This window comes from Ornithorhynchus anatinus, chromosome X1 (genome assembly GCF_004115215.2).
Source record: "Ornithorhynchus anatinus isolate Pmale09 chromosome X1, mOrnAna1.pri.v4, whole genome shotgun sequence".
NCBI lineage: Eukaryota > Metazoa > Chordata > Mammalia > Monotremata > Ornithorhynchidae > Ornithorhynchus > Ornithorhynchus anatinus.
The window spans coordinates 71746416-71774286 of NC_041749.1; the positions used below are offsets into that span (position 1 = coordinate 71746416).

Below are 27871 nucleotides of genomic sequence, written 5' to 3' on the forward strand. Positions count from 1 at the left end.
TGAGCAGACGAGTACAGTGCTGAGGGGGTGGGACGGAAGAGGGAGAGGAGGAGAGGGAAAGGGGGGGGAAGAGGGTTTAGCTGGGGAGAGGTGAAGGGGGAGGGGTAGAGGGAGCCGAGGGAAAAAGGGGGGAGCTCAGCCTGGGAAGGCCTCTTGGAGGAGGTGAGCTTTAAGTAGGGATTTGAAGAGGGGAAGAGAATTAGATTGACGGAGGTGAGGAGGGAGGGCATTTCAGGACCGCGGGAGGACGTGGCCCAGGGGTCGACGAGGTGAGGAGGGAGGGCATTTCAGGACCGCGGGAGGACGTGGCCCAGGGGTCGACGGCGGGATAGGCAAGACGGGACGGTGAGGAGGTGGGCAGCAGAGGAGCAGAGTGTGTGGGGTGGGCAGTAGAAAGAGAGAAGGGAGGAGAGGTAGGAAGGGGCAAGGTGACGGAGAGCCTTGAAGCCTAGAGTGAGGAGTTTTTGTTTGGAGCGGAGGTTGATAGGCAACCACTGGAGGTGTTTAAGAAGGGGAGTGACATGCCCAGAACGTTTTTGCAGGAAGATGAGCTGGGCAGCGGAGTGAAGAATAGACTGGAGCGGGGCGAGAGAGGAGGAAGGGAGATCAGAGAGAAGGCTGACACAGTAGTCTAGCCGGGATATAGCGAGAGCTTGTAGCAGTAAGGTAGCCGTTTGGGTGGAGAGGAAAGGGTGGATCTTGGCAATATTGTAAAGGTGAGACCGGCAGGTCTTGGTAACAGATCGGATGTGTGGGGTGAACGAGAGAGACGAGTCAAAGATGACACCGAGGTTGCGGGCCTGAGAGACGGGAAGGATGGTCGTGCCATCCACGGTGATAGGGAAGTCTGGGAGAGGACCAGGCTTGGGAGGGAAAATGAGGAGCTCAGTCTTGCTCATGTTGAGTTTTAGGTGGCGGGCAGACATCCAAGTGGAAATGTCCTGGAGGCAGGAGGAGATGCGAGCCTGAAGGGAGGGGGAAAGGACAGGGCAGAGATGTAGATCTGCATGTCATCTGCATAGAGATGGTAGTCAAAGCCGTGAGAGCGAATGAGTTCACCAAGGGAGTGAGTGTAAATGGAGAACAGAAGAGGGCCAAGAACTGACCCCTGAGGAACTCCAACAATTAAAGGATGGGAGGGGGAGGAGGCGCCTGCGAAAGAGACCGAGAATGACCAGCCAGAGAGATAAGAGGAGAACCAGGAGAGGACGGAGTCTGTGAAGCCAACATGAGATGAGGTGCGGAGGAGGAGGGGATGGTCGACAGTGTCAAAGGCAGCTGAGGGGTCAAGGAGGATTAGAATGGAGTAGGAGCCATTGGATTTGGCAAGAAGGAAGTCATGGGTGATCTTAGGGAGAGCAGTCTCGGTAGAGTGGAGGGGACGGAAGCCAGATTGGAGGGGGTCCAGAAGAGAATGGGAGTTAAGGAATTCTAAGCAGCGAGTGTAGACGACTCGTTCTAGGATTTTGGAAAGGAAGGGTAGTAGGGAGATAGGGCGATAACTGGAAGGGGAAGTGGGGTTGAGAGAGGGTTTTTTTAGGATGGGGAAGACATGGGCATGTTTGAAGGCAGAGGGGAAGGAGCCATTGGAGATTGAGTGGTTAAAGATAGACGTTAAGGAAGGGAGGAGGGCATTTGCCATGTTGAAAATGTCATTTGATGCCCTGTACTCCTTAATTGTTTGTAAAACATTAAAGCCAGGTCAGGCACTGTAAACATCAAACATGATCACACGAACAAAGGGCAGTCTTTATATGTGTAAGGTGTGGTCAGGACTGTCAGTCCTGCATTAATTTTTTCAGCCACATTTCCACCTGTAGGAAAATTTCACCATTGCTGGTGTTCCCTTCAAATGTGAAGGACAACAATATATGTGTGTGTATATATATGTATTTGTTTTTAATTTTGATTTACTATTAATAATAGTTGTTAAGCATATACTATGTGACAAGCACTGTATGAAGAGCGGGGGTGGATACAAGGGAATCAGGTAGGACACAGTCCCTGTCCCACGTTGGGTTCACGATCTAATGGAGAAAGAGAGCAGGTATTGAATCCCCATTTTAAAGATGAGGAAACTGAGGCACAGAGAAAAGTTAAGTGCCCAAAATCACACAGCAAGCAAAACTGGAGCCAGTATTAGAGGCCAGGTCCTCTGACTCCAAGGTCTGTGCTCCATCCCTTTCCCTCCTCTGACCCTTGCCTCCACTGACTTTAAAACACTGTCACCTTGTCCCATTCTACCTTACCCTGCTGAACTCTCACTACAACCCATTCCACACACTCGTCTCCTGTATCACCAACCTACTCACTGTACTCACTGTAGAGACCTCATCTATTCCGCCACTGACCCCTTGTCCACATCCTCCCTCTGTCCTGCAACTCTTTCCCCCCTCGTATCTGACAGACCACCACTCTCCCCACCTTCAAAGCCTTATTAAAATAACATCTCTTCCAAGAGACCTTCCCTGATTATGCCCTCATTTCTCCCATTCACCCTCCCTTCTATATTGCTTATGCACTTGGATTTGTAGCCCTTAAGAATTTGATATTCACCCCACCCCGACAGCACTTAACTACATATCCCTATACTCTTCTATTCCCCTTTCAGTAATTCATTTCAACATGTGTCTCCCCTTCTGGACTTTGAGCTCCTTGAGAGCATGGAAGGTGTCTACCAACTCTGGTGTACTGTTCTCTCCCAAGTGTCTAGTACAGTGCTTGGCCCACAGTAAGTGCTCAATAAATACTATTGATTGACTGACAGTTGGGGTTCTGAGATATGGGAAAATGGGAAGTAACTGAGGTTTAGTAGCAGAAAGAATGGTAGGTTGTTATATGTAGGTGATCCACTGAAAACATATTTCTTTTAATGGAACCTGTTAGCCACTTTGTATCAGGTATACTAGCATGGGCTGGTTATTAAGTCATATATGAGGTGTTCAGTAGTTCTTTTGATAATGGGGAAGGATAACCGTATGGCTATTTGGAGTAGCCATTTCAAGAAAATCCTGATCTCTTTTTCCTCAAGGTAGTTTAACATTCATAGGGTTTTTTTAAAAAAAACAGTCTCAATTCACCCAATAGCCAAGTGCTTAGGACAGTGTACTGTGCTCAGTTAATACCAATGATTGATTAATTGAGTATTCACATCAAGGTGGCTATGTGACATCAGCCACCTTTTATTGATGTACACTTTGTGCTCATAGTCAAGAAGGAATCAGAGCGGACCTAATGAGGATCATTGTATCTATGCCAGCGTTTGGTACAGTCCTTGGCACATAGTGATTAACAAAGACTACTGCTAATATTATTATCAGTATTATTATTATAAGACAGTGGGATTAATGAGTTGTTTACTATTCTTTGGCTCTTTTTATTTTTGTGGGAATTTGTAATTTGAGTAATCTTCTGAGGTAATTTCTGTGATGACCATGCGTTCTGATCCCTGGAAGTCACGATGGACAGTGAAGTCAGCCACCTGGAACATGGTAGTGGCAGAAGAATTCATGCCACCTAATGTGGAAATGCTCATCATTTTTGTGGGGGTGGCTAGGAAAAGGTAGTATTGGTAAAAGTAGGTGAGGCTAATTTAATTTCTCTTAATGTAATGATATTTGAAAAGTATTTGAAAGGCTGCAGTGCATTTGATTAAAAGACCAAAACGTTGCTGAAAAACATAAGTTGAATTTGATCATTTTTGCCATAAGGTGCTAATATGCAGGTTCTTTTCATTTAGGGTGAAGCAGAACACAAGGCCGAAAATATTTGTATTTAAGCATTTCTCTTTAAATTCCTTTTTTGGAATAACATAAGAAAATCTGGGACCATGTTGGAGTAATTCATAAGGAGCGGAATTTTCTAAGGGGTGGGGAGGGTTTTTTTTTTTATGGTATTTGTTAAGCACTTACCATGTGCCAGGCACTTTTCTAAGTGCTGAGGTAGATACAAAATAACGTGGGGCTTACAGTCTTAATGCCCATTTTACAGAGGAAGTAGCTGAGATGCAGAAAAGTGAAGTGACTTGCCCAAGGTAACACAACAGGCAAGTGGCAGAATCCAGATTAGAACCCAGGTCCTTCTTACTCCCAGTCCTGTGCTCTATCCCCTAGGCCATACTGCTTCTCATTTCCATTTTATGAATGGAAATGTTAAATGCATTATTCCTAGAATTGCCTAGTACTGGGAGTTACACAGCATAGCTGGAAACAATCACTCTTTTAAAAATAGATCTGTAATTTCATGTCTTCTACTTGGTCTTAATAATGTTGGTATTTGTTAAGCACTTACTATGTGCAGGGCACTGTTCTAAGTGCTGGGGTAGATACAGGGTAATCGGGTTGTCCCACGTGAGGCTCACAGTTAATCCCCATTTTACAGATGAGGGAACTTAGGCCCAGAGAAGTTAAGTGACTTGCCCACAGCCACACAGCTGAGAAGTGGCAGAGCCAGGATTCGAACCCATGACCTCTGACTCCCAAGCCCGGGCTCTTTCCACTGAGCCACGCTGCTTGGTCTTGCCTTTAATGGATACGGTAATATCAGTAGCCTACTGCTTTAAATTGCTAATTGACATGTGTATGATAGGGGAGGGTAGTAGGAGTGTAATAAGCAAATTATGGAAAATGTCAGAAGGAATTAAAGCAAAATACATACTTTGAATTTCAGTGGTTTCTTTGTTGCTTTTACTTATTAGTCATTCATAATGGGAAAGAAAAATTGTGATACTATGGCACAGAAATAGCCTTCAGAATGCCAATTTGCCCATTTTTTCTCATTGCAGATATGTAATGTATAGGTAAAACATGGTTTCATAGGAAATTCCAGGTTCTCTGTTTACTGGCTCACTCCCTTGGTGAACTCATTCGCTCTCACGGCTTTGACTACCATCTCTATGCAGGTGACACGCAGATCTACATCTCCACCCCTGTCCTCTCCCCCTCCCTTCAGGCTCGCATCTCCTCCTGCCTCCAGGATGTCTCCACCTGGATGTCAGCCCGCCACCTAAAACTCAACATGAGCAAGACTGAGCTCCTCATCTTCCCTCCCAAACCTGGTCCTCTCCCAGACTTCCCTATCACCGTGTATGGCACGACCATCCTTCCCGTCTCTCAGGCCCGCAATCTCGGTGTCATCCTTGACTCGTCTCTCTCGTTTACCCCACACATCCTATCCATTACCAAGACCTGCCAGTTTCACCTTTACAATATCGCCAAGATCCGCCCTTTCCTCTCCACCCAAACAGCTACCTTACTGCTACGGGCTCTCGTAATATCCCGGCTAGACTACTGTGTCAGCCTTCTCTCTGATCTCCCTTCCTCGTCTCTCTCCCCGCTCCAGTCTATTCTTCACTCCGCTGCCCGGCTCATCTTCCTGCAGAAACGATCTGGGCATGTCACTCCCCTTCTTAAACAACTCCAGTGGTTGCCTATCAACCTCCGCTCCAGACAAAAACTCACTCTAGGTTTCAAGGCTCTCCACCACCTTGCCCCTTCCTACCTCTCCTCCCTTCTCTCTTTCTACCGCCCACCCCGCACGCTCCGCTCCTCTGCCGCCCACCTCCTCACCGTCCCTCGGTCTCGCCTATCCCGCCGTCGACCCCCGGGTCACGTCCTCCCGCGGTCCTGGAACGCCCTCCCTCCTCACCTCCGCCAAACTGATTCTCTTCCCCTCTTCAAAACCCTACTTAAAACTCACCTCCTCCAAGAGGCCTTCCCAGACTGAGCTCCCCTTCTCCCTCTACTCCCTCTACCACCCCCCCTTCACCTCTCCGCAGCTAAACCCTCTTTTCCCCCTTTCTCTCTGCTCCTCCCCCTCTCCCTTCCCATCCTCTCAGCACTGTACTCGTCCACTCAACTGTATATATTTCCATTACCGTATTTATTTTGTTAATGAATTGTACATTGCCTTGATTCTATTTAGTTGCCATTGTTTTTACGAGATGTTCTTCCCCTTGACTCTATTTATTGCCATTGTTCTTGTCTGTCTGTCTCCCCCGATTAGACTGTAAGCCCGTCAAACGGCAGGGACTGTCTCTATCTGTTACCGACTTGTTCATTCCAAGCGCTTAGTACAGTGCTCTGCACATGGTAAGCGCTCAATAAATACTATTGAATGAATGAATGAATAAAATAATGCTAAATTCTGGTCTGACATCTCTAATACTATATATGAATTAGGAGAGCATAGTTAAGGAATTTTGATTCCTCATGATTCCTAAAACCTCACAATCCAGAATTAGTGACCGTCTCTTTATAACTTTCTCTCTTTTGATTTTGTAACTGAAAAGTGTAATACAGCCTCTTTATGGAAGAAGTTCAGTGGTTCAGTGTATCTCTGGGAGTTCATATCCAGACCAACTAAACATAAGTGCTCAATACAGTGCTCTGCACATAGTAAGAGCTCAATTAATACGGTTGAATGAATATATATGCATGAGCACATATATGCACAGATAGAGTTGTCCCTCATGCTTGAAGAAGATGCCTCCAACAGTCAAATTCACCTCAGGGTGCGTATGTAGCTGAAAAAGCAAATGTGAGGCCACAGTCCTGACTGCATGGTGCACACACAAAGTCTTTTACTGCGTTGTCATGGTTGCTGTTTGCAGTGTCTGGTGCTGTTTTTGCTTTTGCTTGTTTGCCTCACAAGTCTCTCACAACATCTGTTCAAAAGCAGCTTCTTTCTTGGTTGCAGTGCCCCTTGCAGGTCTATCAGATGTTATTTGTCTCCCAGTTTTCAGATGAGATGTAGTGTTGTTTGAGGATGCACTTTACTGCTTCCTTGAAGTGGCTCCTCTCTCCCACTGGCTTTTGGTTGCCCAGTTTTAATTTCCCAGTTAGCAGCTGTTTGGGGATGATTGCAATAACAAATTATTTGTTGTTAAATTGCTGGGTACATTCTCAGTGAAGATACGTGATATGGCCAGGAGTGAATGGAAAACAGAATACAGGTGGGTAAGTGAAAAAATATATTTAGTCAAATGCAGCATTATTAAAAACACTTGCATTCAAACTCTTGAATAAACAAGCATCATGAGCTGTCAGTTGCAGCTCATCGTTTGAGTTTGAAAGCAAGTGGATTAAATCTAAAAGAGGATTTTCAGAGGGTTGCAGTATTCTTAATATAGCAAGGGAAGACACCATCTCTTTATTTAATAGCTTTAATATGTTAGAACTAGAATAGAGGGACTATAATCTAGTAATCCATAGATTTCTAAACTTCAGTGAGGTGACTGAGAAATTCAGATTCCAGTAAGAGATCGGGCAGATTATTAAACTTTGGCAACCTATCTAACAGTTTAAAGAATCTTGGGACTCTAGTGGACTAAGCAGCATGGCCTAGTGGATAGAGCATGGGTCTGGGAGTCAGAAGGACCTGGGTTCTAATTTTGACTCCACCACTTGTCTGCTGTGTGACCTTGGGCAAGTCGCTTAACTTCTCTGGGCCTCAGTTTCCTCATCTATAAAATGAGGGTTAAGACTGTGAGCCCCATGTGGGACAGGGACTGTCTCCAACCTGATGAGCCTGTATCTGCCCCAGCGCTTAGAACAGTGCTTGACACATAGTAAGTGCTTAACAAATACCATTATTTTTATTATTATTAATAATACTTATTATTAATTATTATTATTATTTAAAATGTGCACTTATAATAATTGTGGTATTTGTAAAGCAGTTACTGTGTGCCAAGCACTGTACTAAGTCCTGGGGTAGATTCAAATTCATCAAGTCAGACACAGTCCCTCTCTCTCATGGGGCCCACAGTTTAAAGGGGAGGGAGAACAGTATTCAATTCCTGTTTTACAGACAAGGACACTGAGGTACAGAGAAGTTAAGTGACTTACCCTAGGTCACACAGCAAGTATACATTTAATGGGAAACAACAATAGACAAAGTTATATGGCAGAAGATTACCAGAATTTGCTTGAGGTAGATCCAATGCAGAAGTTTCAATTCAGTGAGAACGGAAATGGAATTAAATTACAGAAGATGAGTTAGGAGTCATAACTACAAAGATATCCTGAATTTGGAAAAAATCTGCTTCTTTTGAAATGGATAAAATCATTTTGCATTAATTTGCAAAATGGCATCCAAACAACCTAGGCAACTGAATACTGAACTCCTGAAAAATAATAAAAAAAAGAAAAAAAGCATGCAAAAACTTTGCAACCATATTGAAGGACCCTATTAGGATAAGAGACCTCATCTGTCTCTACACAATTGTTATGTCTTTAGAAGTCCCTCTACCAGACAGCCTTTAAAATTGGGTTTTCCATTAGAAAACAACAGGACTGATTTAATAAGAATGCCTCTGAAATCAGAGAAGTCCTTGCCACAAAGCAAGCAATATATCAGCAGCGCCTTGCAGATCCCTACTACCCAGACAATATGGATTTTTTTTAAGGGTATTTGTTAAGCACACACTAAGTGCCAAGGACTGTAGTAAGCTAATCAGGTTGGACACAGTCCCTGTCCCATGGGGTTCAGTCTCAATTCTCATTTTACAGATGAGGCAACTGAGGCACAGAGAAGTGAAATGACCTGACCAAGGTCACACAGCAGACAAGTGGTGGAGCTGGGATTAGACCCCTGGTCCTACTGACTTCCAGGCCCGTGCTCTATCTCCTAGGTCACCCTGCTTCTCTAGATGCTTAGTGAAGATGCTTATAGATGCTTTAGCGAATGCTATGTCATGAAATACGGAACAAGTTAAGATGCATTAATACAAATGGCAGAAAGCCAAGGATGAAGAGCTATAAGGCTATGCAACCAAAACCAAACAAAGGACTTCTATGCAGCCACACAAACCATCACAGCCTCACTGAAGAGTAACAGTAGCTCTATCCTCATTCCCGACAAAGACGAATGCGAAAAAGATGGCAAAAAACACTTCAGTTTTTTTCCTTAATGTTCTACTATGAGGGATGATGTTCTAAGAAGAATAGTTTATGAAGAACAATTTGCCTTCCTACATGTGAAGGCATGGCTTTTATTGTAACGTTTAACAAATATTTCAGAGCCCTGAAGAATGGCAAAGTTCCTGGATTTTATGCTTTATCAGGCAAGGTCTGCAAGCAGGGAGGGATGTGTTACTTAGTCACCATCATAGCCTTTTCCCCAACATATGGAACACTGAGGAAATGCCCCAGGATTTCAAATATGCCACATCACTGCCATTTTCAAGAAGAAAGAGCTGAGTGCTGATTCTGTAAACTATCATGCGACTTCACGGCTCTCCATTGCTGGCAAAATCCTAGCCAGTGTCTTCCTTGACTGACTACAGAAGAGCATCTTCAGTGTAGCTTCAGTGTAGCTAAGATCATGGCTTTCAAACATGCTCATGTCTTCCCTACCCTAAAATCCACAGCTCCCTCCAATTATCGCCCCATTTCCCTCCTGTGGTTCCTCTCTAAACTCCTTGATCGAGTTGTCTCCACTTTCTGTCTCCACTTCCTTTTCCCCCAGTTCTCTCCTTGACCCCCTCCAATTTGGCTTCCGTCCCCTTCACTCCATAAAAACTGCCCTCTCAAAGGTCACCAGTGATCTCCTTCTTGCCAAATCTAATGGCCTCTAGTCCGTCCTAATCTCCCTCAACCTCTCAGCTGCTTTCTACACTGGCGACCACCCTAGATATTTGAGAATAATCGATAGCAACAGGATATCCAATCAACTGCCCTATGGTGAGGATGAAAAAATGTTTTAATGGCTCCATGAAACAAATCCTCGAACAGGGTGAAAAGCAGTGTGGTCTAGTGGAAAGAGCATGGGACTGGGAGGCAGATAACCTGTGTTTTAATTCTGGCTCCACCACTTGTGTACTGTGTGAACTTGGTCAAATCACTTAACTTCTCTGTGCCACAGTTTTCTCATTTGTGAAATGAGGATTAAGACTGTGAGCCCCGTAAGGGACACGGACTGGGTCCAACCTGACTCTTTTGTGTCTATCCCAGCTGTTAATACAGTGCCTGGTGCATCGTAAGCACTTAACAAACACCATTTTAAACAAATAGCAGCAGACAGTTGGAACTTAGCAGCAGAAGGCAGGCCAGCTTGTCATGTAGGAGTCAGAAATGGGTGACTGTCTTAACAGAGGTTTCTGGAAGATTGTTGTATCAACAGAGAGAAAAACAACAACGTCAGTTTCTGTGGGTAAGAAATGCAGCAGTGCAGTAAAGGGCAGCCTTTATGTGCCCACAGTGTGGAAGGGATTGCCAGTCACACATTGATCTATCAGAAACAACTGCACCCACCGATCATAATATCACCAGGATTATCAGCTTTGAGCCCTAAGGATAGCAGTTATAACGTGACACTGTTTGCTCTGGCTCTTGCATGGGCTTCAGGAAGCTTCAGTCACCTTCTGCCCAGAGATCATTATGGGTCTCTCTAGATTGTAAGCTCGTTGTGGGCAGGGAATGTGTCTGTTATATTGTGTTGTACTCTCCCAAGTGCTCAGTATAGTGCCCTGTATACAGTAAGCACCCAATAAATACAATTGATTGGTTAATTCACCCCAAAGCCTGGCCTAGCAGGAGTCAGAATTCAGGAATAGTAATAATAATAATGGTATTTGTTAAGCGCTTAACAAGCACTGGGGTAGGTACAAGGTTATCAGGTTGGATGCAGTCCCTGTCCCATGTGGTGCTCACAGTCTTAGTCCCCATTTTACAGATGAGGTAACTGAGGCACGGAGAAGTGAAGTGATTTACCCAAGGTCACACAGCAGACGAGTGGTGAAGCTGGGATTAGAACCCAGGTTCTTCTGGCTCCCAAGGCCTGTGCTCTTTCTACTATACCATGCTGCTTCTCAGGAACTGTGGGGACATGGGAATACAGAGCCAATATACTACCGAGTGCTCTGGCCTTAGCACAAGTCTTCTCACGTCCCGGAACAGCTTCTTTCCACTGCTAGTCAATCATTCATATTTATTGCAGTCATTGTCATAGTTATAATCATAACAGGAGCTTCGATTCCAACCTGGTGGGAGCTGGAGATCAAAACTTTGAACTTGGGAGCCTTTAGAAATATTGGAAGGTTAATAAAAGTAACAACAATAATAGTTATAATAATAATAGTTATAATAATAATAATAGTTATAATGATACTGGGATTTGTTAAATGCTGACTCTATGTTAAGCATGGGGGTAGATGCAGTACGATCATATTAGACACAGTCCCTGGCCTACATAGGACTGAGAGTCTAAGGTGTGGAGGAAAGAACAGATATATTGAATACTCATTTTACAGATGAGGAAATGGAGACACAGAAAAGTTAAGTGACTTTACCAAGGTCTTGCAGCAGGCAAGGTGGGGGAGCTGGGATTAGGTCCCTGGTCTTCTCTTTGTCCTGTGCTCTTTCCATTAGGCCACACTGCTCCTTTTGGCCATTTCAAACCAATGACTATATTCATTCATTAATTTGATTGTATTTATTGAGTGCTTAATATGTGCAGAGCACCATACTAAGTGCTTGGGAGAGTACAATATAACAGTGAACAGATACATTCCCTGCCCTCAGTGAGCTTACCCTTGAGTGGGAAAAATTATTAAGACTGCTTCCTCTAAGGGCTGTTTATTTGTTCATATTCCCTTCTCTTCCCTTAGTTTGAATGTTCATCTATAATTTACTTCTCTTTTCTAATATAAGTGTCTGTTCTCCCCCACCAAGGTCGTGAGCCTCCTGTGAGGGAGGGGACATGTCTGAATTTACTCATTTTGTATTCACCCCTCTGTTTACTACAGGATTTAGCCCCAAACGAAAACTGAGTATATGCCATTATTGCTAATAATGAAAGGAAAAACAAGAGGATAGAACAGCTTGAAAGGGAAAAGTCCAGAGAGGGATAACATGGATTGAGAGAATCAGTGGACAGCAGAATAGTGTACAAAACAGACTCACTTGTATATAATTAAATCCTATAAACTAGCAGTGAGACTGTGTGCGAGTGTCCTGAGAGTGTCCTGAGAGTTTACTTCTCTGTGTGAGAGAAGTAAAGAGGCAAAGGATAGAGGAAGAAGTGGGGAAGCAAGGAGAAACAGGGCAAGTCAAAGAAACAGAGAGATAACAGGGAGGCAATCATTCACTCAAGCACTCTCTGAAGCACACATTCACAGAGATTGATACTTTTCCCAACACAGAGCTCCTCAGGTCCACACAGAGGATGGAGTTGGAGCAACAATGGTGACAAGAGAAGGTAAGTGACTTTGGCCACTTCTCTCTTACTTACTTCCCTCTCTCACCGCTGTTGCTTCTGTCTGCTGTGTACAAAAGATGGCCACGAAGCATACAGTTATGTATGTGTCTGCATGCAATGACTGCATAGTGGACATACAGCAGGGGGAAGTAGCATGGCCTAGTGGAAAGAGCAGGGCTGGGAGTCAGAGGACCTGGATTCTAATTCCAAATCTGCCAATTGCCTGTTGTGTGACCTTGGGGTAGTGTCTAGGCTTTTCTGTGCCTCAGTTTCTTCATCTGTAAAATGGGGATTCAATACCTACCTGTTCCTCCTCCTACTTAGACTGTGAGCCCCATGAGGGACTTTATCTACCCCAGTGCTTAGTACAGTGTTTGACACATAGCAAGACCTTTTAATGCTACCTTAAAAAATTATTACTATTTGATGGATTATGCCCTCTCCTAGGGATTTACCTCACCGCACTAATGTGGGAGTTGGGGCTAAAGTAGAGGTGGCAGTGGTAGCTGGGAAGAGAGAGGGAAGGTAAGCTGGGTTCTCCCCCCCAGGGCTATTTTTACCTGATTCCAGCCCTCCTGGAGGCAGGACTCCCTGCTGATGGGTAGGTTTTCTGTTGGGGTTTGGTTATATGTGCACTATTTACAACTCCCATGCCTCAATCTTGTCAGCCATTCACCATCGAGGACTGTCTCTGGACCAATCGAAACACTTGGGCAGCAATACGTCCTATTTTATACCCACATCCACAACCAAATACACACACACACACACACACACACACACAGACATTCATACCTTTTATTTAATAAAATTTGCAGTGTCTGGATAGATTATCAGTGAAGATACGCAAATATATGCAAAATTGGCAGTTGGGTGGTAATAATAATTAATAATGATAATAATACCACTTATTAAGTGCTTACTATGTGCCAAGCACTGTTCTAAATGCTGGGGTAGATACAAGGTAATCAAGGTGGACACAGTCCGGGTCCCTCGTGGGGCTCACAGTCTTAATCCCCATTTTACAGATGAGGCAACTGAGGCACAAAGAAGTTAAGTGACTTGCCCAAGGTCACAGCAGACAGGTGGCAGAGCGAGGATTAAAATCCATGTCCTCTGACTCCCTAGCCCATGCTGTTGCCACCGGGTGGAATGATTAAATAAGCAGCAAGCTTGTTTTCTGACTCTCTATAAGGTCACACCTGCATGGGATTCCTAAAGATAGATTGAAAAATATCCCCGTTAAAAATAAGGGAATATACTGCAAAGGTGAAGCCTCATTATAGTTAGTAGGCAATAAACACCCAGATTCATTTGTACTGCTTGTTTTTTCCTTGTTCTTCCTTCTCACTATTTATAAATAATTCTTGTCTGTCCACCCAGTTAGATTGTCAACTCTTGGAGAGTGGCAATCATATGCCCTACTTCTAGTGTACTCTCTCAAGTGCTTACAGTGTTTTGTGAGCACTCAGTCAATAAATTCCATTGATGTCAGTGATATGAAGATAATTTTGTTTCAAATGACTTGAACCAAAGGCATTATTAAATTAGCTGCTGAAGATAACAAGTACTCTATAATGAGTACTGTCTCTAAGACAACCTTGCTATTTAAGTCAAATGGGGAGCAGAATGTCCTAGTGGATAAAGCACAGGCTTGGAAGTCAGAGGACCTGGATTCTAATGTTGGCTCTGGGTGAACTTGGGAAAGTCATTTAAATTCTCTGCGCCCTCGGTTTTCTCATCTGTAAAATGGGGATTAAATCCTATTCCTTTCTACTTAGACTGTGAGCTCCATGTGGGACAGGGAATGTGTCCAATCTGATTATGTTTACCCCAGTGCTTAGTACAGTGTTTAGAACACAGTAAGTCCTTAACAGATGTATTATTAATAATACCAACAATAATGAAAACAATAATAATAAAAAAATTTTTAAACCACAAGCAAAATCGCAGTATACACCACCAAAAATAATCCTATAAACCATAATTTACCTCCAGTGAATCAGGGGTCTTGAAATTAAAGTGAATTGAGCTTTCAAGTTCTGGTAAGTACTCCTGTTCTTCATCTCCTCTAAGGATCAAAGAACCTAATGATCTGTGGAGGTGAGAGAAAAGGAATGTCTGCCAGACCAAGTAGCCCTGATGTAACATCAGCACCTCTTGGCTGGCCATAGGAAATCCCTGTCTAGCCAGCCAAGGAGCCATGGATTAATTTGAGATTAGGAGAGATGGGGAAAGCTGGATGAAAAACAAATCTTCACAGAGATACATTCAGTTGGGGTGGCAGCAATGGCACAATTTGTCACCCTTGAAAATTTGTGGCCTGTGGGTCTAGTTGGCCCAAACATAAATCCACTAGTGATTAAAATCAGATTTGCCCCATGCAAATACAGGCAATAAACAGATTTTTCTCATGAAAAAGTCTCCTCACAGAACTCAATGGGCCCATGCAGATGTATTTTCAATTAACCCCTAAGCACCAGGAGCTAAAATTTGACACTACAGCTTAGTTTGATGCAGGTTTGGTCAAAACAAGCAGAAAGGAAATATTTCTTCACACCTTGGACTGGGAGTCAGCAACTGGAATTCATACCTACAGAAAACTTTGCAGGCTGAAAATATTAGAAAGTTCAAGAAGATGAGTGGTCCACAACAGGGTACTTTATAGAATGCAGACAGGAAAAATTGGGGATGTTTGAGTTTAATTGCCAAACATTAAAATGGATAGTTTTTTATGGTATTTGTTAAGCACTTACTATGTGCCAGGTACCATACTAAGCACAGGGGTAGATACAAGCTAATTAGGTTGGACACAGTTCATCTCCCATATGGGCTCACAGTCTTAATCCCCATTTTACAGATGGGGTAACTAAGGCACAGGGAAGTGAAGCGGCTTGTCCGAGGTCACACGACAGGCAAGTGGCAGAACCGGGATTAGAACTCAGGTCCTTCTGACTCCTAGGCCTGTGCTCTATCCACTAGACCATGCTGCTTCTCAACATATCAGGAAGGAAAATCATCACCCAGTTCCACCTTACAGAGAGTCACTTCTGTCAGAACTAAAATACTTGGCTGGATGAAACATTGTTCTGATCTATTAATGATATTCTTTTTGTACAGCCAAAGTGTAGTAGATAGCAGTAGTTCTTTTGGATTGATTTGCTGCATGTAAACCCCACTCCAACTGGCACCAAAGAGGATTTTTTTTTTTGCTTGAACTATAATTTTTGGGAGGGTCTTCTCAGAGCGAATGAAATAGATAATTGTTCAACCCCTTACCTGACTTGGGATGTACAGTCTCAGCATAGAGCTGTGGTATAGAAATACAGTGCCTGAAGCCAGTGAAAAATTGAGAATCATTTCTTTGAGTTTTAATAGACCTACAGTATTGGCATGGGGATTATCCTGCAAAAGAGACTGATTGCAAGGATTTTGCAACTATATGGAGATTTTGTAACTGTGACTCTGGAAAAATGATGACATTATCTACAGTGGGACTGTAGCTAAGGGAGGAAATGAAAAAGAAGATAAACCAGTGCTCCATATTTTTGAACAAAGCCTTCAATATTTTATTGTCCATGCAGCTGGAATGAAAGATAGGCTATCTACTGGGAAGAACTTTACTACTGTGAACAAATTTCTTTGCAACTATTTTTACTAGTTAATTCTTCCCACTGGAGAACCTAGTGAGCCCATTCTTCTCAGGTAACCTGAAATTCGGAGGGGTTAATTATTTGCCCATGATCACAGGGCAAAACTGCAGCGTAGTGGGCGTTATGATACAGTACTTAGTAAGTTATTTACCTGAAAATGCATGCCTTTAACTACACAATCCTGGAATGATTGTATTATTATTATTATCATTTTGTTGGATGTGAGCAAACTGAGGCATATGTTGAATGATAACCCAGGGGCACCTGGCAAGGCAGTTGCAGGACCTAAATTGGAACTGAGGCATTACTAGCATTTCAGTGTTTTTTCTAATCAATCACTCATATAATATTGAGCACTTACTGTTTGTAGAGCACTGTACCAAGCACTTGTGAGATACCAATAGAGATGGTAGACATGTTCCCTGCTGACAACAAGCTTACAGTCTAGAGAGGGAGACAGATATTAATATAAATAAATGCATTTAATTACAGATATGTACAAAAATTCTATGGGGTTAAGGAAGGTGTCAGCTGTGTGACTGTGGGCAAGTCACTTAACTTCTCTGTGCCTCAGTTCCCTCATCTGTAAAATGGGGATCAACTGTGAGTCTCACGTGGGACAACCTGATTACCCTGTATCTATCCCAGCGCTTAGAACAGTGCTCTGCACATAGTAAGCGCTTAACAAATACCAACATTATTATTATTATTATTAAAGGGTCCAAATCCTAGTGCAATGGCTACGCAGAATGTTTTCCCCTGTGGTTGAAGTTTCTCCCTGTTTTTTAAATTCCAGTGTTCAGTCTACTTGAGAATCTTGCTTTTCTTCTGATCGTAGGTACAGTCTCTACTCTGTGTGCTTACGAGAAAATATTACATTACACAAAAATTAAATGACTAAATTTGTATCAATCCTCTATATTTTGGGCTCCCTTGCTGACTTCAAAGTGATCGTTGTGGGTTTTGTAGGAAACTGATAATTTAGCTCAGTTTTTAACTCCTGAGAATTAAAAAGGAACTAATTAAAAAACTACAAGCTAGCTGTGCTGTCATTTAAACATCAAATTGCATCAAAATGGATGCTCAGATTGTAATCTGATCTTGAAAATGTTCTAAAAATTATGTTAAGAAAACAGCAGAGCCTTAAAAACAATGAAAACCTAGAAAGAATTGAGTCCCTTGCTTACTGGATTTATTGTTAATGTGAAACACAATTCCCCTTCCCTACTCCACAAAAAAACACTCAGAAATCCCATCCTAAACTGAATCTTTTTCATAAATCGTGGAGTCACACACTTTCTAACTGCCTCTGACAGCCGGGTGGAGGGGATAAAGTGATCAGATTTCTGCTCCTTGCAAAGTGGGATGGGAGTGGTGCCAAAAGGAGGGGAAGAGGGACATTAAGGGAAGGAGGAAACAACAGAGATGGAGAAGAAAGGGAAAGAGAGAAATAGAAAGAAAAGAGGGTGCTTTTCGGAGTCGCTTTGACTATCAGCATCCTCCACCACTATTCTGCATTGCTGGGCTCGAAGCCAATGCATTTTAACATCTCCCCTGGCTACTGGTGTCACCACCCAAGCAAAAATGATAGCAGTGATGGTGCTTGTGTCAGCTTCAGCAGTGGCAGTTGACAGTGGTGGAAAATGGCATTGGAAGGAATGGAGGAGAGGCTACTTAACTTTCTCCTCTCTCTCCTTCTCCTCTTTTTTTAAAGGTATTTGTTAAGCGCTTACTCTGTGCCAGGCACTGTACTAAGTGCTGGAGTAAATACACGCCCGTCAAGTTGGACACAGCCCTTCCCACATGGGACTCACAGTCTTAATCCCCATTATACAGATGAGGTAACTGAAGCAAAGAGAAGTTAAGTGACTTACCCAAGGTAACACAGCAGACAAATGGCAGAGACGGAATTAGAACCCATTTCCTTCTGACTCCCAGACCCGTGCTGTATCCACTATGCCACGCTGCTTCTCTTCCCTTTACTTTTCTTCCCCACCCACCATCATGGCTGTCCTGACTGAACTGGCCTGTCTATTGCAATTTCCAGCACGGTGGCTGTAACAGGAACTTCCAGGAATAGCCAAAGGTGGCCAGTTCAGTCCCAGTAGTGGTGGCAGGCTCATTGGCTGCTGTTAGCACTATCAAAGAGGGCGAAGACAAGGCTGATCCTTGGCCACCTTTAGAGGGGAGGGAAGTGAATGACATTCCTGCTTATTCATTCAGAACACTTGCTTTCCCATATGCTGAATATTGCTTTTTGGGAACCCATTCAAATATTGTCATTTTGTGCAAGGGGGATAGGTAATAATTGCTGTCATTGCACTTGACAGCCATAGGTACCTGATAGCTTTATTTTACAGCCGTGATTTTGACTGGTTGAAATTTCAACAGCTATTTCAAATGTTTCCTTCACTTTTTTTTCCCCTATGAGTATGAGAAGCAGCCTACACATCACAGATATTCATTCATTCATTCATTCATTCATTCATTCAATAGTATTTATTTGGCGCTTACTATGTGCAGAGCATTGTACTAAGCACTTGGAATGTACAATTCGGCAACAGATAGAGACAATCCCTGCCCATTGACGGGCCTACAGTCAAATCGGGGGAGACAGACAGACAAAAATAATAGCAATAAATAGAATCAAGAGGATGTACATCTCATTAACAAAATAAATGGGGTAATAAAAATATATACAAATGAGGGACAAGCACAGTGCTGAGGGGAGGGGAAGGGAGAGGGGGAGAAGCAGAGAGAAAGGGGGGGAAAAAGGGGCTTAGCTGAGGGGAGGTGAAGGGGGGGCAGAGAGGGAGCAGAGGGAAAAGGGGAAGCTCAGTCTGGGAAGGCCTCTTGGAGGAGGTGAGCTCTCAGTAGGGTTTTGAAGAGGGGAAGAGAGTAGTTTGGTGAGGTGAGGAGGGAGGGCATTCCAGGACAGCAGGAGGACGTGGGCCAGGGGTCGAGGGCGGGATAGGTGAGAACGGGGGACAGGGAGGAGGTGGGAGGCAGAGGAGCGGAGCCTACGGGGTGGGCAGTAGAAGGAGAGAAGGGAGGAGAGGTAGGAGGGGGCAAGGTGATGGAGAGCCTTGAAGCCTAGAGTGAGAAGTTTTTGTTTCGTGCGGAGGTTGAGAGGCAACCACTGGAGGTTTTTAAGGAGGGGAGTGACATGCCCAGAGCATTTCTGCAGTAAGATGATCCGGGCAGCAGAATGAAGAATAGACTGGAGCGGGGAGAGACAGGAGGAAGGGAGATCAGAGAGAAGGCTGACTCAATAATCCAGCCAGGATATTATGAGAGCCTGTGCCAGTAAGATAGCCGTTTGGGTGGAGAGCAAAAGGCGGATCTTGGAGATATTATAAAGGTGAGACCGGCAGGTCGTGGTGATGGATTAGATGTGTGGGGTGAATGAGAGAGCCGAGTCAAGGATGACACCAAGGTTGCGGGCTTGAGAGACGGGAAGGATGGTCGTGCCATCCACTGTGATAGGGAAGTCAGGAAGAGGACGGGGCTTGGGAGGGAAGATAAGGAGCTCAGTTTTGGACATGCGGAGTTTTAGGTGGCGGGCAGACATCCAGATAGAGACGTCCTGGAGGCAGGAGGAGATATGAGCCTGAAGGGAGGGGAAGAGGACAGGGGGAGAGATGTAGATTTGTGTGTCATCTGCATAGAGATGATAGTTGAAGCCGTGAGAGCGAATGAGTTCACCAAGGGAATGAGTGTAGATGGAGAACAGAAGAGGGCCAAGAACTGATCCTTGAGGAACTCCTACAGTTAAAGGATGGGAGGGGGAGGAGGCGCCAGCGAAGGAGACCGAGAATGACCAGCCAGAGAGGTAAGAGGAGAACCAGGAGAGGACGGAGTCCATGAAGCCAAGGTGAGGTAAGGTGTGGAGGAGAAGGGGATGGTATTCTGGTATGAGGCTAAGAACCATGCAGATGGGCTAGCTTGATTTGTGTGCCTTCAACAGCTAATTCTCACCCCAGTGTGCCTCATTTCCTCCACCTTGACTATGAACATAACAATGTATATCTAATGGGGTTGGTGTGGATAATGAGATAATGCCATAGTATTTGAACAAGGGCTCACGTGAGTATTCATAATAGCAATGGGCCCTGAAAATGAAAACATTTTATTACAGGGAATTGACTCAGAAAGCTTAATTTAGATTCGGAGGGAGGAATTTGGAAGCTATCACTGTAAATGCAAAGCTGGAAACAGTGAGGTCACCTTACCCCTACAGATGTCAGTGAAAACATGAATATGTTTGTGACTGTGGACTGTTGATAACTGCTTTGGGGGTATATTAAAAACTATAACCGAAAGCAAAAAAAAAAAAGACTCATTTACCAAATATGATTGTGGCTAGTCTCACAGGGTAGTATACAGGAGAGGATGTATGTAAGCTCCTTGAGGTCAGGGATCATATTTACCAACTCTATTGTACTCTCCCATTGCTTCGTATAGTGGTTTGCACACGGTAAGTGTTCAATAATCCATCGATCAATGTTATTTATTGAACACTTACTGTGTGCAAACTACTGTACTCAGCACTTGGGAGAGTACTACAGAGTCAGAAGACACATTCCCTGCCCTCAATAAGCTCGCGGTCTAGAGAATCCCATTGACTGAATGATTGATCCTCTAGACTGTAAACTGTGAGCTCGTTGTGGGCATGGAACATGTCTACCAACTCTGTTATATTGTACTCTCCCAAGCACTTAGTATGGTGCTCTGCACACAGTGAGCACTAAAATAAGATTGATTGATTACATTGGAAAAAGACAATGTCCTCCATCTTACTGTAATTCTTTTGATTAGCTCTTTTGAATCCCCATATTTTAAACCGTAAAATCTGACCAACATGCTCAGTTTTATGTATTAGCATCTGGAGGAGATAATTTTCTTCCCGGACTGGATTAGGTGCTATGTTGATATATGGTGAAGAAAGAACCAGCGTTCATGGGTCTCAGGAATTCCAATTCTGTGGGGTGGGGTCAGCTAGGGCAAGGGAATCCCAAAAATCTCACTCTAGGGGAGTGAGGGACCCAAAAATATAACCTGGAGGTAATTCGGAAGTACCAGCTCTGGGGAGGAAGAGAGACAAGCTAGAGATTCTAGCTGTGATGCTTGGAGAGGAGACAGGCTGGGGAGCAGGACATTCCCATCCCTCTTTCCTCTTGGAGCTGGGACTCCTGGCCCCCTCTGCACTCCTCATTTCTGCTTCTAAGGACCAACCCCATTTCTCCCTACCCACAGCTGTCCCCGTCTGCACCAGACCCCTCCTTCCCCTTCATCCCCTCTTCACCCTTCCTGTCTGTGGGGCAGCTGTCTCAGTCCCCATAATTTGTGAGGCAGTGGGGATGGGGATGGAGGGAGGAGCAAGTGAAACAAAACAGACCAGTGGGGTGGAGAAAGGGTTGGGTAGGGCAGGGAACCTAGTACTGTGGGAGCAGGAGGAGGAGGGAGGGTAGGTCCTAGGATTTGGACCATGGAGACTTTTCCCTGGAGCATTTTTCATTTTAGAAAAGTGAAAAAGGGTGGAACAGGGATGGGGGGTTGGTAGTGAGTTTGGACAGGGAGGAATGGTAGGGGGTTAGGAGAGAGTGAGCAACCCCCCTAAAACCTCATTCTTTGTTAACTGTATTCAGCCAGGGGAGGTGGGGGTGTGGGGTGTGTGTGTTTATGAACTGCTAAGTGTGGAAGCTACATCTAATGGTTTTCACTGGTGTGACATGGCTTGTCCTGATTTTGTCCTCTGTCTTTCTGTGGTTAGAGTTAGTCCCTAGAACTGTTCCCACCCCCTAGAACTGGAGGAGGGGGTTTCATAGTGTATTAGTGACCCCTGGAAGGAGGGAAGAGAAAAGCTGAGCTTAGCCTTAACCCCTAATAACCTAACTCCTTAACCTCTCTGGGTTCTCTTCCTATCTCTCTATTGCTCCTTCTCAGTTTCTTTTTCTGGCTCCTCCTTTGCTTTCCACCCACGAATGGTGGGAGTCCCTCAAGGCTCAGTAATGGGTCCCCTTCTATTCTTCATCTACACCACCTCCCTTGGAGAACTCATTCACTCCCATGGTTTCAACTACCATGATTAGACTGTAAACCCGTCAATCGGCAGGGATTGTCTCTATCTGTTGTCCAATTGTACATTCCAAGTGCTTAGTACAGTGCTCTGCACATAGTAAGTGCTCAATAAATACTATTGAATGAATATTTATGCAGATGACTCCCAAATCTACATATCTAGCCCCAGCCTCTCTCCTTACCTGCAATCTCACATTTCCTTCCCCCTTCAGAATATCTCTACCTGGATGTCCCGCTGACACCTCAAACTGAATATGTCCTAAACAGAACTCTTTATATTCCCATCCAAAACCTGTCCTCCTCCTGACTTTACCATCACCATAGACAGTACCACCATCCGCCCTGTCTCACAAGACTGTACCTTTGGTGTTGTCCTCGACGCATCTCTCTCATTCCACCCACATATTCAATCTGTCACCAAATCATGTCTGTTCTGCCTTCCCAACATTGCTAAAATTTACTCTTTCGTCTCCATCCAAACTGCTACCCTACTGACCCAAGCACTTGTCCTATCCTGCCTTGACTACTGCATCTGCCTCCTTGGTGACCTCCCTATCTCTTGTCTCTCCCTTCTCCATTCCATACTTCAATGTGCTGCACAGATTATTTTTTCTTTTTTAAAATTCAGTCCATGTCTCCTCACTCCTCAAGAACCTTCAATGGCTGCCTATCCACCTCTGCTTTAAACAGGAACTCCTTACCATCAGCTTTAAAACACTCAATCAGCTCACCCCATCCTACCTCACCTCACTGATCTAGTACAGCCCACCCCTCACACTCAGCTTCTCTAGCACCAGTTTACTCACTGTGCCCCAAGCTCGTCTATCTCGCCACCCACCCCTTTTCCACTTCCTCTCCCTAGCCTGGAGGGATCCCCCTCCATAAATGCCAGACCACAACTTTCCCCACCTTCAAAGCATTATTAAGATCACATCTCTTCCAAGAGGCCTTTCCCGATTAAGGCCTCTTTCTCCGCGCTCACTGTCCCTTCTGCGTCATCTATGCACTTGGATCTGTGACCTATGAGGATTTGATGTTCACCCCACCCTCAACCCCATAACACTTCTGTACATATCTTTAAGTTACATATTATGAATTATTTATTTATATTGATGACTTTCTCCCCCTCTAGACTGTAAGCTTGTTATGGGCAGGGAACATGTCTGCTAATTCTGTTCTATTGTTTTCTCCCAAGCCCTTAGTACAGTGCTCTGCACATAGCAAGCACTCAATAACTACCATTGCTCTAAGGGCCAAGTAGTTGTTTTGAACTCTGGACAAAAAGGTATTTTATGTCAACCTTCCTACTTTTGCCTATTAGCATCCCCACTCTTTATCCACCTTCTAAATGGCCTTAAACATTGCTTGCATATTTTGTGTATAGCAAGGCTTGACTATTTGATTAGAATACAGTTGTTGTAGTGTGTAGGAATTAATCTGCTTAATTTTATCAACTGGAAATTACAGCCTTGAATTCAACATATACCTTTCTGCAAACTCTGCAAACTAGGATATTCCCAGATGATTTGAAAATAATCTCATGAACTTTTTAGAAGGCAAAGAGTACCTCTTGAAAATTGGATATGGAACTATTTTCCACTCCATTGAAGTTGGTATTGAGGTATGAATGGGATGGTCCACTTAAAACAAGTCCTGCTTAAATGTTCCTGACATTAAACCATGTAGTTTAAATGGGTCACTCTATAGTCATTACATTCATTTCCCGATCAAAATGATTCTACAGTGTATCTCTCCCAGTTTCCAAAAATATTGGAGTAAATGATGGCCTTCTATTTGTAAAAGTCTACAACAGTCTTGTTATAAAGAATTGAAGCCTATTTACAGGAGAGTGGCTAACTGAATTTTCAAATAATTCAGATAATTTCACCTAATAATTAATTTAATATTTCCGATACTTACTCTCTGATTTTCCTAGTCAAGTGGGTACTGCTTTTTCTGTAGACTAAACCAGAGATAGGATTTCTTTGGAATTTCAGGCTTGTTGACATACTATCAGGAGCACAGCAAGGGTGGAAGTTAAACAGAATGGTCCGGAAGGAGCGTTGGAAATAAAAAAAAAGAAGCTTTGGATCACCAGGTCTGGGTAGAATTGTTTCAAAGTGGACAGTTATTTTTGGTTGTTGTTTTTGTTGCCAAGTAAAGCATTTTGGACTGGGGACCTGGTGCCCAGGGACTAAACTGCCCCTCAGTGATGGGTGCTAAGGGAGCAGATTTGGATCCAAGGTATTGCCAGGTCTGCATGGCTCAGGTTGAAGTTTTGGGGGCAGTTACAAAATAGGGCTGGGGGAAAGCTGACCTATTCTCCTGTTCTCCTTCTCTTTGGGCAGGCAGATCTCAACCTCTGGCCTGGCCCGCCCGTGAATCTATGGCGTTCTCCTTCTCCACATGAGGCGCCAAAGTGAGCCAGAGTCTTGCTGCTGTGGTTTGAAATGTCTTGCTTCAATCCACCATTCCAGATTTTTAACTCCTTCCTGAGACCCCTAGTAACCCCATCTCCTCCTTCTCTTGTTCCTGATGACCTTTCCAGCTACTTTGCTGACAAAGTTAACATCTGATGTGAATAGATTGTAAATTCACTGCTAGACTGTAAGCTCCTTGAGGGCAGGGATCATGTCTACCAACTCTATTGTACTCTCCAAAGCATATAGTACAGTTCTGTGCACACAGTAAGCCCTCAATAAATACCACTGATTGATTTGACTTCCTCAAAATCTTTCCCTCATCTTGCCAACTCCCTTCTATCCCCACAACTACTCTGTCTCCTTTCTCATCCTTCTTACAAAAGGAAATCTCCCATCTGGTTTCAAAATCTACTTCTTCTACCTGTGCCTCTGACCTCATCCTGAAAACACCCACACCTACCCTTCTTCCCTCCCTGGCCACTATCTTCAATCACTCACTCTCTTCTGGCTCTTTACCCTTTTCCCTGAAAAATTTCCACATCTCTTCTATCCTAAATTGATCAATCAATCATATTTATTGAGTGCTTTCTGTGTGTAGAGCACTGTACTAAGTGGTTGGGAGTGTACATTATATGAGAGTTGATAGACATGTTCCTTGCCCACAATGAGCTTTCGGTCATGGCTTAGTGGAAAGAGCCCAGGCCTGGGAGTCAGAAGTCGTGGGTTCTAATTCCGCTTCTGCCACTTGTCAGCTGTGTGACTTTGGGCAAGTCACTTAACTTCTCTGGGCCTCATTTCCCTAATCTGTAAAATGAGGATGAAGCCTGTGAGCCCCACGTGGGACACCCTGATTACCTAGAATCTACCCCAATGCTTAGAACAGTGCTTTGCACATAGCAAACATTTAGCAAACGTCATTATTATTATTATTATTATTTTCCTTTCACTAGCTCCCACTGAGAACCCTCCATCTCCTTCCTGTTCCTGTCCAAACTCCTCAAACGGGTATTATGCATCCACTGCCTCTTCTTCCTCTCATCCACTACTTCCTTTATCTGCTACAATCTGAGTTTCACCCTTTTCACTCCATTGAGACTGTTCTCTACAGAATCACTAATTACCTCCTTCTTGCCAAGCTTTGGCAATCTGTTACTTCTTCCTGGATGTTAGTTGAGCTGGAGGACAATGATAATAATAATGATAACAACAATAAAAACAATGATAATAATAATTGTGGTATTTGTTAAACACTTACTATGTGCCAAGTACTATAATAAATTCTGGGGTAGATTCCAGATGCTCCAGTTTGGAAACAGTCTCTGTCCCAAGTGGGGCTCACATTCTAAGAAGGAGGGAAATAGGTATTGAATCCCCATTTTATAGGTGAGGGAGCTGAGGCACAGAGAAATTGTCACTTGCCCAAGGTCACACAGCAGACAAGTGGTGGAGCTTGGATTAGAACTCAAGTCCTCTGACTCCCAGGTCTGTGCTCTTCTTACTAGCTCATGTTGCTTTCCCTATTAGGCCTTGCTTCTTGACCCTGGCTTCATACCAAAGTGGTCTCAGGGGATCTGGAGGTTTGGGAAACACTGTAGATGCCCTATAAGCCCTGATCCCCATGAACCCAGCTTTCAGATTGGTCATAAAGCTATATGAGCTCCTGATTTGTAGGTCAGGAGTGGCACTCCAAGACCTAGAGTAGTAGTAGTCATAAATCTGTATTACTCTCCCACAGAGACCTCCGCTCTCTTGACCCCATCTATCTCTCCCAAAACATCTCACCCCACCTTGCCTCCCTATCCTCTCTTCCCACTCTCAGTGATCAGGTTACCGCTCTCAACTCTACCCTCTCTACTCATCTCAACTCGCTCGCTTCCCTTTCCCTCTGCCGTGCTTGCTCCACTAACCTGCAGCCCTGGATCTCTGCCTCTGTCCACCTCCTTCGCTCTTATGCTCAAGCTGCTGAACACTGAGGGCGAAGGTCTAAGCACCAAGCCAACCTTATTCACTTCAAATTTTTCCTTTTCTGCCTTAACTGCCCTCTCCTCTGCCAGGCAAAACTACTTTTCTTCCCTCATTGATGCCCATGCTTGTCACCCCTGCCAATTGTTCCAGACTTTTAACTCTCTCCCCTGTTCCTCCCTCTCCCCATCCCTCACCCTCAACGATCTGGCCACCTACTTCATTATGAAAATTAACACTATCAGGTGTGAGCTCCCCAAAGTCACCCCTCCCCCTTCTCCATCCCCCCTGCTCCCAACCCTCTCCCCTACTTTCCCATCCTTCCCTGCAGTATCCTCAGAAGAGATCCCCTCCCTCCTCGCAAGTGCCACCCCCTTCACCTGTGCTTCGGACCCCATTCCCGGTCACCTTATAAAAACTATCTCCCTGTCCCTCCTCCCCTCCTTAACTTCTATCTTCAACCACTCACTCTCCAATGGCTTCTTCCCCTCTGCCTTCAAACATGCACGTCTCCCCCATCCTAAAAAAAACCCCTCTCTTGACCCCACTTCCCCTTCCAGTTATCGTCCTATCTCTCTCCTACCCTTCCTTTCCAAACTCCTAGAATGAGTCGTCTACACTCGCTGCATTGAATTCTTCAACTCCAACTATCTCCTGGACCCCCTCCAATCTGGCTTCCGTCTCCCCACTCCACCAAAACTACCCTCATGACCTCCTTCTTGCCAAATCTAATGGCTCCTACTCTATCCTAATCCTCCTCGACCTCTCAGCTGCCTCTGACACTGTAGACCATCCCCTTCTCCTCCACACTTTATCTCACCTTGGCTTCACAGACTTTGTCCTCTCCTGGTTCTCCTTTTATCTTTCTGGCCATTCATTCTCAATCTCCTTCTCGGGCTCTTCCTCCCCCTCCCAACTACTAACTATAGGGGTTCCTCAAGGGTCAGTTCTTGGCCCTCTTCTGTTCTCCAACTATATTCACTCCCTTGGTGAACTCATTCGCTCCCACAGTTTCAACTATCATCTCTACGCAGATGACACCCAAATCTACATCTCCCCTGTTCTCTCCCCCTCCCTCCAGGCTCGTTTCTCCTCCTGCCTCCAATCTCCTCCTGCCTCCAAGACGTCTCCACCTGGATGTCTGCCTGCCACCTAAAACTCAACATGTCTAAAAATCCCGGGTCTGCCACTTGTCAGCTGTGTGACTGTGGGCAATCTGTAAAATGGAGATTAAGACTGTGAGCCTCATGTGGGACAACCTGATTACCCTGTATCTACCCCAGTGCTTAGAACAGTGCTCTGCACATAGTAAGCACTTAACAAATACCAACATTATTATTATTAAAACTGAGCTCCTTATTTTCCCTCCCAAACCCTGTCCTCGCCCTGACTTCCCTGCCACTGTGGACAGCACGACCATCCTTCCCATCTCACAGGCCCGCAACCTTGGTGTCATCCTTGACTCAGCTCTCTCATTCACCTCGCACACCCAATCCGTCACCACCACCTGCTGGTCTCACCTTTATAATATCTGCCCTTTCCTCTCCATCCAAA

The 27871-nt window shown here is 44.4% G+C and overlaps 1 protein-coding gene across 15 annotated transcripts in view; it reads left to right on the plus strand.

Annotated features, from left to right (window-relative positions):
- ERC2 (ELKS/RAB6-interacting/CAST family member 2) overlaps nt 1-27871 on the plus strand; it is a 900196-nt gene that overhangs the window by 8461 nt on the left and 863864 nt on the right. The window contains exon 1 of one of the 15 annotated variants that reach the window (XM_039910358.1): nt 12143-12198. The exons of the other annotated variants lie outside the window; for them this stretch is intronic. The gene's annotated coding sequence lies outside the window, so the exon portion shown is untranslated. Of the gene's footprint in view, nt 1-12142; nt 12199-27871 lie in introns of those variants that run through there. 15 annotated transcript variants of the gene reach the window in all.